At 41.7% G+C, this 13,233-nt stretch overlaps 1 protein-coding gene and 1 long non-coding RNA gene across 4 annotated transcripts in view; one reads left to right on the top strand and one right to left on the bottom strand.

The window, feature by feature from the left end:
- Positions 1-13,233, bottom strand: part of ext1c (exostoses (multiple) 1c) — a 119,201-nt gene that overhangs the window by 34,781 nt on the left and 71,187 nt on the right. The window lies entirely within an intron of this gene.
- On the top strand, positions 5,658-7,548 carry LOC117828434. Its single transcript, XR_004634398.1, has 2 exons — positions 5,658-7,015; positions 7,122-7,548. It is a non-coding gene; the product is annotated as an uncharacterized LOC117828434 (long non-coding RNA).

The raw sequence follows: 13,233 nt of genomic DNA, 5'->3' as shown, positions 1-13,233 counted from the left end.
AATAAAATGCCCTTTGCCCTCTTACGGGTCCTTCCAACGGAAGTGCTCATATGTTTGGTTGTTATTAAAGGTTTGGGTATATTTTTCTTTGGGGGTTCAATGAGTTAAAAAATTCTATCATTTATCAATTAATAAATGAATACACTCGGTTTCAAAGTGACCATATCATTTCACTGAAACTTTCCACCAAATACATACATCCTGATCTTGTGACTTGCTGTCTTGGCCTAGCGCTAAATCTAAGCCCCATGTTCCCTTTTCCCCTGACCTACACACTCCCTCGCACACAAACACACCTCGGCTAGACTGCACAGTGTTTCAGATATTACTCATCCAGCGGGGTTCAGACATGGGGGATAACTCTGGCAGCCTTCTCAGACTCTTGCAATAAAAAAAAGAAAACACAAGGCATTTATTTGTGATGCCTGCAGAGCAGTCGGCCTCGCAGTATCAAAAGCCACCATTCCTCTGTGTCTCTTTGCTATCTCGCAGCAGACTCACTAATGGATTTTCTGCCATGCAGCTTTGTCTTCCTCAGTTACCGAGAGTCATTACTGTGGAGGTCTCGAGTGCTGGGCTAAAAGGGAGAGATTTTTTCTCTCTTTGCATTAGGCTGCCTTTCCCTGAAAAGAGTGAAAATTAAACTCTTCTGTTACAATAATGAATCTGTACTTTCCATTAATGCTTTAAAGCACAATACACTGATTTACACGTTTTCTGACACCAAAGATATATGGTTAAAAAAATTGCTGTCTCATCACTAAACAAATAAGCACATTAAACAAATACAGAGACAGGATCACATTAGTGTAGTCACCTTCCTCCCTGTATGACCCCCCTGATGCAGCACTCATCAGTATGCTGTGTAGCATCTACTCACATTTTCAGCTAAATTAACACTTATCAACACCCTCCACAGCACTGACAGCACCCCAATCACCTGATGTGCACTCACCACCAGACTTTGGACTCATCTTTTGTCAAGGTAACACTTGACATGCTATCCATTCACAAAGTCTGTGGTGACATCTGACACTGTGGAACCCATAACAGGGAGGTGATCCATCGCAGGGTTCACAGGAGGGAGAGAAAGGAACATTTTCTGTTTGGCCTCCAAGGAAAGTGTGTTTTTTTCCCACATTTTTTTTAATCAACTCAGGATCCAAAAAGATTGAAATGAAAACATTCCAAAGGAGTATGGATCACTCTTTGATTAAAATATATTTTAAAATTTACTATCCTATATAACCTTATATCACTTTTGTCCAATCTACCACAAAATCAGTTCAACTTATTAGAGCAAGAAGCTGCACACTACACTATAAAACTATACTTTCATGTGTTTTAAAAACAAGTTTACTATATTGGGCGACTGTATTCCTTCTTGATGGTAGAAAAATATGATTATGACACCCTTTCTTAGTGTAGTGTTGAATGTCTGAGTCATTGTTTTCTTGCATTAAAGCAGCTCTGTTTGCTTTATCAAATAAATGACAAACAAAAAAGCTACATACTTACATATGACTTAAAATAACAATAACAAAAAACTGTAGTTTTTGGCACTTTAACACACTTTACATATAAACTGATATTAAGCTCTTTATGTATTGGTCTGCTTAATCCTTTCAGCCATTCTCAATAAAACATATGAGCCTTTATTACTGGTTTGATTGTAATTTTTTGACGTTGCACAGAAAAATGCACCCACAAGATGGCAAAGATCCACCAAATCAGAGGCATAACATGAGACATTCATCTCAGACACGGCATCAAAACGTTTCTACGACCCAATGGGTAACACAACACTAACAAAGCACTAAAGAGCCCTCGGACGTAGTTTGCAGCCAAGCACTGCAACTCCTTAAGGGTGACATTTGCTAAATAAAAAATGGGTTTTGTTAGAAAACCAAGCAGAAGGCTCCAGTGTTGAAAAATAAGGCAAATGTGTCAAATGTCCACTTGAGACTGGCTCTAAAAACCAAGGAAACTCAAATGGAGCCCATTTTAAAAGGACCATTTCACAGCAGAGTGTTTACAACCATGAGACGGAGAGTGATTATGGTCTCTGTACCTCATTCCTGTATTCACAACTACTGTTTGGTCGGTGAATTTTGTATAACTCATCTGTTTTGATTATATTAAAGTTGGGGATTATGCATAATTTAAGGCATGACTGAGCTAACTGACAGGTTGGCGTGCTGGAACTGTTTCCAGGTGGCTAGGCCATGGCGTCAACCCTAAGTCTTTGCCAGTGTTAGATTGGCCCAAAGTTGGTTGAAGTCAATATTTCCAATATGGCGGCTGCCATCTTTGGGCTTCATGACACCTCTTCAAAAACCAATGGTTGACATTGTTAAATTTGTGTATATGTTTTATACAGTCTGTGGGGAAAACTTGACTATGGAAGACACAAAACTAAAACTCCAGCCTGCTTCTCCCTGACATTTATTGTTATTGCAAATGTCTCAAAAATGTCTTTATGTGTATGCAGACTTGTATCTAAATCTTCATGTGGTTGCATTCCTGTCGTCCTGCCCTTCTTGTCCCTGTGGACACTATAGAGGTCTTGAACTCTGCAAGACGAACCACAGAGCCAGACCAACCCTTTTATATCCTATCTGCTGTTGTTTCTGGACTCAGCGCTCGGCTGCACACACGCTCATCGTATACACAAATACACCGGCCACTGTGCACCCTGTCATTACGCACAATCCCTTCTGTGCTGAGTGTGTTCCTGTTAGTATGCATGTGTGCATGATTCTTCTTTTAATACCGCTCTCCATGCGTACTACCCTCCTCTCTGACTCTTTGTCTTTATCTGTTTCTCTCTCTGTCGTTAATTACTCAGAGCCGGGAGGACTAAGCTCTCTAATCTGAAAGGATACGACCCCAGCACCAGCTGATCCCTTAACACTGTCACTTATACCTCCATCCTGCACTCGCACACACACAAATACCCACATACAGAGCATGTTAATATGAAAATACACCAGGGGGGGATTAGTGTGCTTAAAGGTGCTAATTTCATGACACAAAATGAGAGGCAGACAGAGCTAAAGTGCAATATCTAGACTCTTTTTTTGAACTTCCAGCACTTGTAAACCTTTGGGAAGTCAAAAAATGGAGTCCTAAGTCACCATCCTGATGTTTCACCTTGAATAATGTAGACAATTCGGAGATTCTAAGGACTAAAAAGGCTTTTTTCCCCTCCATTTGAAAGCAAAATTCTGTTTTCATTCAGATTAGATCCATTAAATACTGTGTTTTAAGTACATCCAGCCAGACTTAACAAAGTGCTTTTCACTTAATCTGTTAGAGGTTACTTTATTTGTTCATAAAACCACAGTTTTCATGTTTGGCTGAAAAAGATTAAATACAGAGTGCAGGTTTTAGAGGGAAAAAAAACCGAGTTGTGAGCACAAAAAGGTTGCAGATTAAATTTGGGTATTTAGGCCTTATCACCCAACGAGCACACACTCCCTCAAACACACACGCAGAGCTCCTCGGGCATTAGCACAGCGGTCAGCTATGAAGTAGCTGGAGAACGGGTGTGACAGACTTCATCATGTAGGGTTGTTAGTTATATATAGAAACGGGAGCACAGCTGTCCGTCCATTAGGCTAAAAGCACAGCAGCACAAGAACACGGCCGAGAAGTCAGAGGCTCGTGTGCCTCTTTAGGACAAGACGGAGGAGAGGAGGAGGAGGCGGGAGGAGGAGGAGGAAGATCTCGACATAAAAGTGAGGACGAGGGTGTAGAAGAAGAGATGCAAGCTAAGGACAGAGAACAGAGTGAGGTTTGATCTGAAGGATTTTAGACATCTGTGTAATGTTTGCCAAGACTTAACTGACTCAACATGATGCAACACGAAAAAAGGACGAAATTTGAATCAGTATTTGGGCCTCGAGGGCCAAGGTCCCCGAAGCCCAAGAGACCACAGTCTGAGTGCATGTAAAAGGGTTGTTGGTCATTGGCTTAATTGCATGAATCTAAAAGAAAGTGCACCATTAAGGAACATCAGCAGCTAAGGCCCATGTTGCAGTATTATACACTGTTCCCATTTTCAGGACAGACCTTTCACTCTCTTAAAGGTGCGAAGAAGAAGAAGAAGAAGAAGAAGAAGAAGAAGAAGAAGAAGAAGAAGAAGAAGAAGAAGAAGAAGAAGAAGAAGAAGAAGAAGAAGAAGAAGAAGAAGAAGAAGAAGAAGAAGAAGAAGAAGAAGAAGAAGAAGAAGAAGAAGAAGAAGAAGATTGGACAATAGGTTTTCAGTGAGTGCTGATATAGAGTATAACAACACTGGGACTTAAAACCTGGTGTATCACTCTGCCCCAGTTAGCCTGAATAGCAGGAAGTACTGTACTGCTGCAATCCATTTGTGGTACTAGTTGTGCTTGTTTTATGCTGTTTGTAGAACTGTAGAACTGTAGTATAAAAGCAATATCACACTTGCAGTCGGGGTGTTATACTGGATTTCAGCATGCTCTGTTCAATCACAGCCATGATGGTGTTCAGTAAAGCAGCATTACTTCTCATGATAGGTTCTAATGTTCTTATGTTCTAACCCCACGTCGACACAGTAGCTCCTCGTCACCTATTGTTAAGGTGGAGCCACCTTAAGGGAGTAATTATGACAGGAGGAAGCTAGGAGACAAAGGACACGGAGTGAGAAAGTATGCATGAGGAAATGGTTTGGGTGGATGGTTTGTTTGGACTAAACAAGGAAGTTTACACAGGACACTGGAACATCAGACCTATAAGTCAAAGTAGGGTCATTTCAGTCACATAATAGTGTTGCATGTAGTACAGTTTCCCAGTGCTGCCAGTTTTATAGCAAAACCATCAATAAGTGTGTTTACATGGAGTTTAGTGTTCCGGTTATAGGCCTTATCCTGTCCATTCATTCCCCAGTATACATGATAAATACTTGTATCCAGTTTCTGATTACTGCTTCTGTTCTTCACAGGCGCCTCTGATGTTTATTTTTTACCACACACACCGCAGCAATTTCAAAATCTGAGAAAAATTAGACCATTGAGGCTCATCGCTGGCTTCCCACTCTTACATTGCAGATATGGTGTGTGAACTTCATTTCTACTAACAGAAGAAGAGAGCAACAGGAAATACTGAACATGTCCTCAACTCAACTGCCACGGCGTAGGACGAGAGAGCAATGAAGATATGCAGCTGTGAACGGTGGGACAGGGTCATCCTCATGGAGTTCACTGATTCTGAGTGGAGAGAAAACTTTCGGATGAACTCTACACGTGAGATGCTCTTATTGCTACCGCCATGTTTGCTTTTCTAGTGTGCCACTTGGCTTAGGCTGCACCTGTGCAGTTATGTGACAGCTACGACTACTACTACTATCCGTCTCATCCCTATTATCTCTCTCTCTCTTAATCTCCTCTATCCCTCTTCCCAACCCCAACTCGGTTGAGGCAGGTGGCTGTTTAACATAAGTCTGGTTCTGCTCAATATTTCTGCCTGTTAAAGGAAGTTTTTCCTTGCCACTGTAGAGAAAAACCCCATTCCATTACAGCTATAGCTCTCCCTCAGTTAGAGTGTATACAGTTACAGTTGTTCAGCTTGATTCCTCAAAATGTTCAGGTTGAAACCGGCAGTTTTCTTTCGAGAGAAAGAGTCTCTTAGACGGTAGACAAAGATTTTTCCGGTGTGGATAAACTACACCCTCTCAGTGCGTTTGATGGAGGTTTTCAACAGAGCAGGAGGAAGATAAGACTTAGAAATAGAAATAGAGAGAAAGCAGAGGTAGAGACAGAAATATAAAACACAGCATGTACTCAGAGAGAGCAGATAGAAGAAGAGGGAGAGGCTCACTGTCTGCATGCAGTAGGTGTCTGCTGCAAGTCTAGCGTGACTGATCTGAAATCAGGTTTTCTGCCTATAAATATAGAGCAGACCAAGGCCGAGGACTCTTCCACTTCTCCTGTTTTTCTCACTGTGCGAGTGCGAAGGCCACAACACTGCTTTCCTTTTCCATTACGGTCGGATACTTTCTCCGACGTGCCCGACGCAGAGCGAAAGGAGGGAGGTAGGGATGGATGATGGAGAAGTTTCAGAAAACGCGGAACACAAGAGTGTTTTATGACTGTGCTTCATAAGTAATGATGCAGGGAGGGATGGATACAGGAAAGAGGAGGGAGGTGGGGCTAGGCGGAAGCTGAAAGCAGGAACAGAAAACACACGTCAAGTCGGTCTTTTGGGTGAGACAGGAGAGGAATTATTTATCCTGCATTTACACATCAATGACAGTTTTTCTCCCCCTCATGATTCCCCTGCTTCATGCTGAAAGAAAAACGCGTAGGGCGCTCACACGGATGGACGGCTATGGTGCGTTTGTAAGCACATGCAAATTTGTATGTAAGAGAGAGAGAGAGAGAGAGAGAGAGAGAGAGAGAAACAGAGTGTGTGTTCGTGTGTCATTGTGCGCCTTGTATTGTCTAACCGCAGGAAAGTGCCAAGAAGGGTTTTGTTTCTTCCTCGCCTGAGTCACGATTGCCAGAATTTGTTCCTTGTGATGTGACAAGCCAACTGGCAGCTCACTGGGAAGTCTATTAACAACAAAACACACACACACATACACACACACACACACACACACACAGAAAAACACACACACACAGAAAAACACAAATTCAATCAACTGCCAGGACTGTCATTGCCAGATCACCTTTAACATTAGAAATATCAGGGCAGTGATTTTAAGTGTTTCTGAATTTCCCTTTGTGGAGACTTTGTTAAGGTTATCATCGGAGTCTACCTTTTCTCTTAAAGTTTGTGTATTTTTTTTTTAAATGTCATTTTACACACACCAGCATAGCCAATCATTAATTTTCACCATGTTTTTGTTACTGCAAAGCAAATCCGAGCATTGATTTGAGCTTATGCCAATAAAGGAAATCCTGAAGGAACATCACGCTCTGTTCCAAATGACGGAAGCCCGGAGAGGACACGCATCCTTATATTTCCTGTACTCCATGCTCTGTGATTAAAGGTACATTTTAGTTGATTTCTCAAGATCATGACTTGTTGCGTGCATCTCAGGTCTCTCTCACTTCCCCCTCTCTCCCTCCTCTCCCCCCCCCCCTGTACACCTGCAGCAGGCTGAGAGCTATTAGCACTCAGGTAGGAGGAGGTGATTAAGACGAGGCAGTGTGGTGCACACATACACATACACTGAGCAGGATGTGGTGAGGAGAGCTTTGCTTTATCCTTACCTTTCTTTTCACATTGAGGTTCTTTTTGTCAACATGTTTTAGACTGTTTGGTTTTGTTATTGAGTTTGGGCTGGAGACCAGTGGTAGTGCTTTATTTTTCTCAGGTTAGTTTCCGGTTCCAAATTAGATTAGGGGAATGTGCTATGAGTGGCAGTCCATTGTGAGGCTGGCCAGGCACCTTTCTATTTTTTGTTAACTTTGGCAAGGGGTCTCCAAACCCCTTTTGTTTCACTGGTTTCCGTTTCCTTTTCTTGATTTTGAACATTTTGGGGTCTATTTTGTTCAAATAAAGCTCAGTGTTTAAACAATACATCTTGTGTGGAGTCCCTTTTCGTGCGTTTTGGTCCCACTTTTGAGTTAACATTTCTTTATGTTAGGAAGGCCGCAACAACTTTAGATGATCATAACTCAGAAAACGGACTTTTCTGTTCTCTAGATGGCCAGAAATTCATCCTGTTATCTTAAGATAATGATAACTCCTGTTGTGTCAGTTGTAACTTAATTGCAGCAGTATAGCATTATCCGAATTTGGCGCCAAGGCTCCACTCCCCTTACCATCCCTCGCAGATTTATTTCATATGCAGAAAACTGAAGAGTGATGAGATAATATCTTCATACCCCCATAGCCAGAGCTTGCAGGTGAATGCTGGGAGGTGTTGGGGCTGATGGCTTAGGCACAAAGCTTGTACAGGGAAGCTGTGGCAGAGAGAGCGACCGCAAATCTTGCAGCTCAAATGGATTGCCAATTGCGGTGATTGTTAGGTCATTGTGAGAGTGACACATGTCAAATCTGAAATCAGTGCAGCTCCAGTTTCCTGACATAAGATGATGAAGAGAAAACAACCAGAAGTTTTTTTTTATTTGAAAACCAAGTTAATAAACCGTGTTAGTGTCTGTGTGCTTAAGGCTTCCGTACAAAGACAAATACTTTCATTGTGATTTAACATTTTATTTCAATGGTTTTATTAAAATACCATACAAATTATGTCTGCAATAAACTTATACTGCTCTCTTAATTGATCTCTTTTAGACGAGGCAATATTCTTCCATTTTCCTTTTTTTTCTCGCGACTGGGAGGTTGCCTGTTTAGGCAGTATTTGGGTGTATGTGTTTCATACATGTCTATAAAGCTTTTTACCAGTTATGGTGAAAGTTATTGTATCCAAGGATTAAAAGAAGAATGATTTAGTGATGCTATAATTTCATCTCATCCACAGGGTCATTAGCTGCCTGTTCATAATTTTGCTTTAGTTCAGTTGAAAGTACATTTTTGTACCTAGAAGTTTATTTCTGCCCTTCAGAAAGCTATTTAATTTCCGATCCTACCATAACAGACCAATTTTTCAATTTTCCAATGTTACATTTTTAATTTTGTCCTATTAATGTGTGTAATCTGTGCACTCAGAGTTACCACCACACCCTCTCAAGCACTCATAGAATTCTGGGTTGTGTAAGTGTTAAGCCAAACAAGCAACAACAGACGTTACATCAGTCACAATGAGTCTGCTTTAGAGCTCACAACATCACAAAGCTATTTTAGCTCGAAACAAATACTGCTGCTTGTAGACAGGCAGCTGTACTAATAGCAGTTGTTGAAACACCCATGCACAGGTGGGGCTACAATAGGTATGGCGGCTCCTTTTGAAGTCAAAGAAGAGGGAAAGTTTGCCCAGACTATAGGATCATTAGTGTGTCTGTGTATGCTGCCATCAGTCACATATATAAAACCTTCCTTTCATGTCCTCACAAAGCCCAAAATAGCTCTTCTGCTAACATAAAGGGCACAATGTGTATGTTCTTTACCCCTAAAATACACACGCAATGTGAAATCAGCCAATTCAACCACAGAAGTTTCCAGACTGACGTTAAACACTACTTGTTTTCTACCTTAATGAACATCATGTCACAAGAGATTAACTGCCGCGCTGCAAAACACGAGAATGAATCTCATTTTGGGACTTCACATGGCACTGACCTTAGCTTTTATGACCTAACATAAAACAGTTGGACGGCTGCTTGTTTTATGGAGCAATCTCTAAATAGAGCCGCTATTCATAAAGTCAGCACATTTATCATAAACCTTCACGGTCAAACAAGTGGGATTGACTCTACAAAGTAGCTTGACTAAACTTATGATTGAACGACCCTCGCAGGGAGACGTTCTGTAAGGAAGTTTTTGTTTAATTCAAAGGCGTCTATGTGTTTGGGAACTTCTCTCCAGCGAAGAAGAAATGTCAGACGAGTACTTCAGTGCAAGTTAAATGCTTCTCTTATGAATGAACTGATCAAAAGGCAGTGTTTAATACAGAGAGGGTCTTTGTGAGCGATAAACACACAGAATTAACAGCTAACTCTCCCGTTAGCCTCCAGGGACAGTTAGCATGATTAAGCTAATCTTTCTTATTTATTGCCTCAACTCATTGGACTTGTTCACAGATGAGATGGACTACTGTTTAGAACACTGAACAAGTGTCACACAGAAAAAAATAGCTAATGCTGTTGAACACAGTTTAGCATTTAGTGGCCAACAGATCATATCATTCAGGATGTTTTGAAGACCAGAACAAGCCTAAGGGAGTGGAAACACTGGATTTTTACTCCTTGGTTGATGAATTAGCTAACACATATAAATAAGCTAACACGTTCACAACGTTAACTTTAAGAGGAGGAAATAGGCTAGTATTGTGTCAGCATGTAGAACTGACATTATATCAAGTATAATTGTTTTAAGTGAAGAGTTTTAAAATGTTGAAGAAAGGATACCCAGCTCGCGTTTGTAGGATACAAAAAGAAGCTATAGCAAGCTTAGCACGAAGAGAGGCAGTGAGCCTAACTAAAAACGTGACTAATGTCCTATTGGTTGAAAATAACATTTAAATTCTAATTAAAGGTTAGAAAACAGTCAAAACTGAGCACAATTAATTAAATGCAGCTAAACAAACGATAACAAAGTTAGCAAAAGCTAGCACCACCAGCCGTTGGGTCATTCTTGCAGGTTAAGTCTACGTACCAGTGCTGGTCAGGCCCATGCATCCCTTTGGTCCAGTGGTTATATGCCATTTTATCCAAACATAGCCCACTAACAACTTTATCTGCACTGTATTTGTTTACATCCAGGTAGTAGAGCATTATAGCATCATGGTAGTCGCCATTAACCAGAGCTACAGCCTGACTAATGGCAGGTGGCTCATCCCTTGTTCCTAAAACAACAAATTAGCTTTAAGCAGCAAATCAACATCTAAACACTGACTTAAAGATTAGGAGGTAGGCCTATGTGGTGTCAGATTTTTGACCCTTTAGACTTAAGGCTGATTTATACTTCTGCGTCGAATCGACAATGTAGCCTACACCGGGGGTCCGAGTAGCTCCCGTACCTATGCAGAGGCCTACGCACGTAGCTGATGTGCATCTCCTCCAAAATGTAACTATGCGTAGAATCGACACGGACCGCAAGCCCTGTGATTGGTCCGCTCGGCGGCTTGTATTTCCCGTATTAACAGCACTTCCGGGATCCCAAATATCGGCCGCACATCAGCCGTGTACTTCATCTCCTCCTCTCTATTCTTCATGTAATCATGTCTGTGTGAAGCTTTTTTGACCTGGTTTCAAACTGTTTATTAAACACTTGGAATAAAAGGAACCTCCAAAACTAGGACCCATTGTATATCTTAAAGGTCAAAGCATTCACCTCTAAGTTTTTTAAGTTTATCCATTCATTTCTATGATTGTTTCCTCATTTTAGAATTATCTGAATATTTTCATGAAGGCAGCTTATTGGACTGTAAAGGTATAACTCATTAAAGGAAGGTGTTGTAAATTCCTGCAGCTCGGATTAAATAAAGGATTGCGTGCAAACTTTTAATAAAGTCTCTTTGTCATTCCCTCCCGAAAAACTGTCGCCTAGCAAAAACCAAAAATGAAACATATGCAGTGTAATTGTACGATATTAACCCAGATTGTTCTTAGGGAGGGGGTGTTATGCATTGTCGAGTGGGACCGCTAAAGATCGTTGAGGAAAACTCTCCGCTGAGACTCCCTGCTGTGAACATAATCTGTCTCAGTGATATTTCTTCCTCTATTAATAGTCACACGCTTTAGAGGATTTTGCATATCTCAGAGAGCCGCGTTCTGCACCGAGAAACTCTTGAGTCATGATCAAGCCTGGCTTAACACCCAACTGTCGATGTGGACTGTTATTGTTAAGCATTCTTTCTGACTAATGTGAGTGTGAAGTTTGAAAAGAAGAAAACAACAACATGGTGTTGAAAACTTGAAATGACCTTCCTCTGATAAAACAGATATTACACAGAGAGAAGAAACATTTCTGTTAAAGTGAAGCACAAATCTGACAATCTTCTGCCTGACACTTCACCTGTGGAAGATATTCGCTGGATACACAGCCCTTATTATGGAGAGGGTTTAAAGGATATTGGAGCTTGCTGTGACCCTGTCACCTGTGAAAGATATTGAATGGACAAAGACAGTCTGAGGCGGTTTGCTGCAGACGTGTGCAGACAAGTGGAGCAGAAGGGAGAGAGACGAGACCAACAACAGGGAAACAGACGGCATGGGATGGGCAGAGAACAGATGTGTTCCTTTGTAGGGGTCATAAACATGAGGCATTCAAGTCTGAAGATGGCTGAAGGGCACAGACAGCAGTAAGGAAAGGTGTAAAGACTGGAGGTATATAGGGAAATCAAGGCGTGGCTCGTATTTTGTTAGATGGATCTCTGCGCTTTTCATTTATTTGGCTGCACAGAGCAACGTTCCAAACAACACAGCAGGCCGTAAATCTAAAGATTGCCTCAAGTTGAAACTCAAAAAAGTGTTCAAAGACAACAGATTAAAGCAGTTTGTGGTGGAGGATGGTGTTTCTCTCTTTCTGTTCAGGAGGCACAGGTTGTCAGGAGGGGCTGTTGGCCAAGCTAGCTAAGCAGGGCTTTGGTTTTTCTCTGGGTCATTGTACACAGAGCATTGCAGGAGCAGCGGCATGGCAGGCTGCTAACTTTACAAAGACTATATATTCAGCTGCGGCAAACTTAAGCTCAGCTCCCTTTTCCTTTTTTTAAGTTAGTAAAACTCTTTAGTTAAATACAGCAGTGACGTGACCTGAAACATTCAGAATCTGAGCTCTACTGATATCACACCAACCGTAGCTGAATTAATATGCGTCTCATAGGTAAGGCTTTGGTTTGGCTCTGACCTGAAAATAAAGGAACCAATACTCCAGCTTTGTGATGAACAGCCAAGCCAACTCGACTTACAAATTGTGAGTCGGGTACAGCTCTAACTCTGTGATAGAGGAAGCAAGAGAACCGGGAAGAAGTGGAAGAATTAAGAGAGCATTGAGGGTCAGTGAAAAAGCGGCAGGGAGACTAAATGGTCTGTTTTCAGCAGCAAATGTGCTCTGGGTGAAATCCATCACAGGAGGTACGGCTGGCAGCTCATCTACACTGCAGCCTTTGTTTTATAGCATTGACACCGCCACCGCTGCTGTGTTTTCATCAGTCAGGGCGCTGACACCACCCTGGGGAGTCGGTCGCACACGAACAGGAAGGCATATAAGCAGGCAAGGATCTGCATATCTGTGTGTGTGTGTGTGTGTGCATGCTCACACTTGTTAGTCTCTACCTGTATGTCCTAGTGTAGTGACTGATAGAGTGTGTTGAGATTATACAGATTAGCAAGCTAGACGATACCGTGGAGGGGAAAAACGAGACACTGCAGCATCATCGGCCACTGATTAAATCCTTAAAATACTCAAAGTAATCTACATAAGAGCCTAGACCGACCGTGCACTCTTTTTCTTCCTTCCGAGCAGCGGATTATACTTTTTCTTTGTGCAAGCCTTGCAGCTCCTTGCAGTTTGTATTTCAAACACTAATTCTTCATGCTCTGAGGACAGCAGCAATATTTCCCAAAGAAAAACTCCCATGGGTGTTTATTTAGGCCACAAATACAAGTGTAGGGCTTTGTTCAGCAGTTACTAAACTGC

This window comes from Notolabrus celidotus, chromosome 16 (assembly GCF_009762535.1).
Source record: "Notolabrus celidotus isolate fNotCel1 chromosome 16, fNotCel1.pri, whole genome shotgun sequence".
NCBI classification, from domain to species: Eukaryota; Metazoa; Chordata; class Actinopteri; order Labriformes; family Labridae; genus Notolabrus; species Notolabrus celidotus.
The sequence above is the reverse complement of the archived record's forward strand: the minus strand, read 5'-3'. Positions and strand labels throughout refer to the sequence as shown.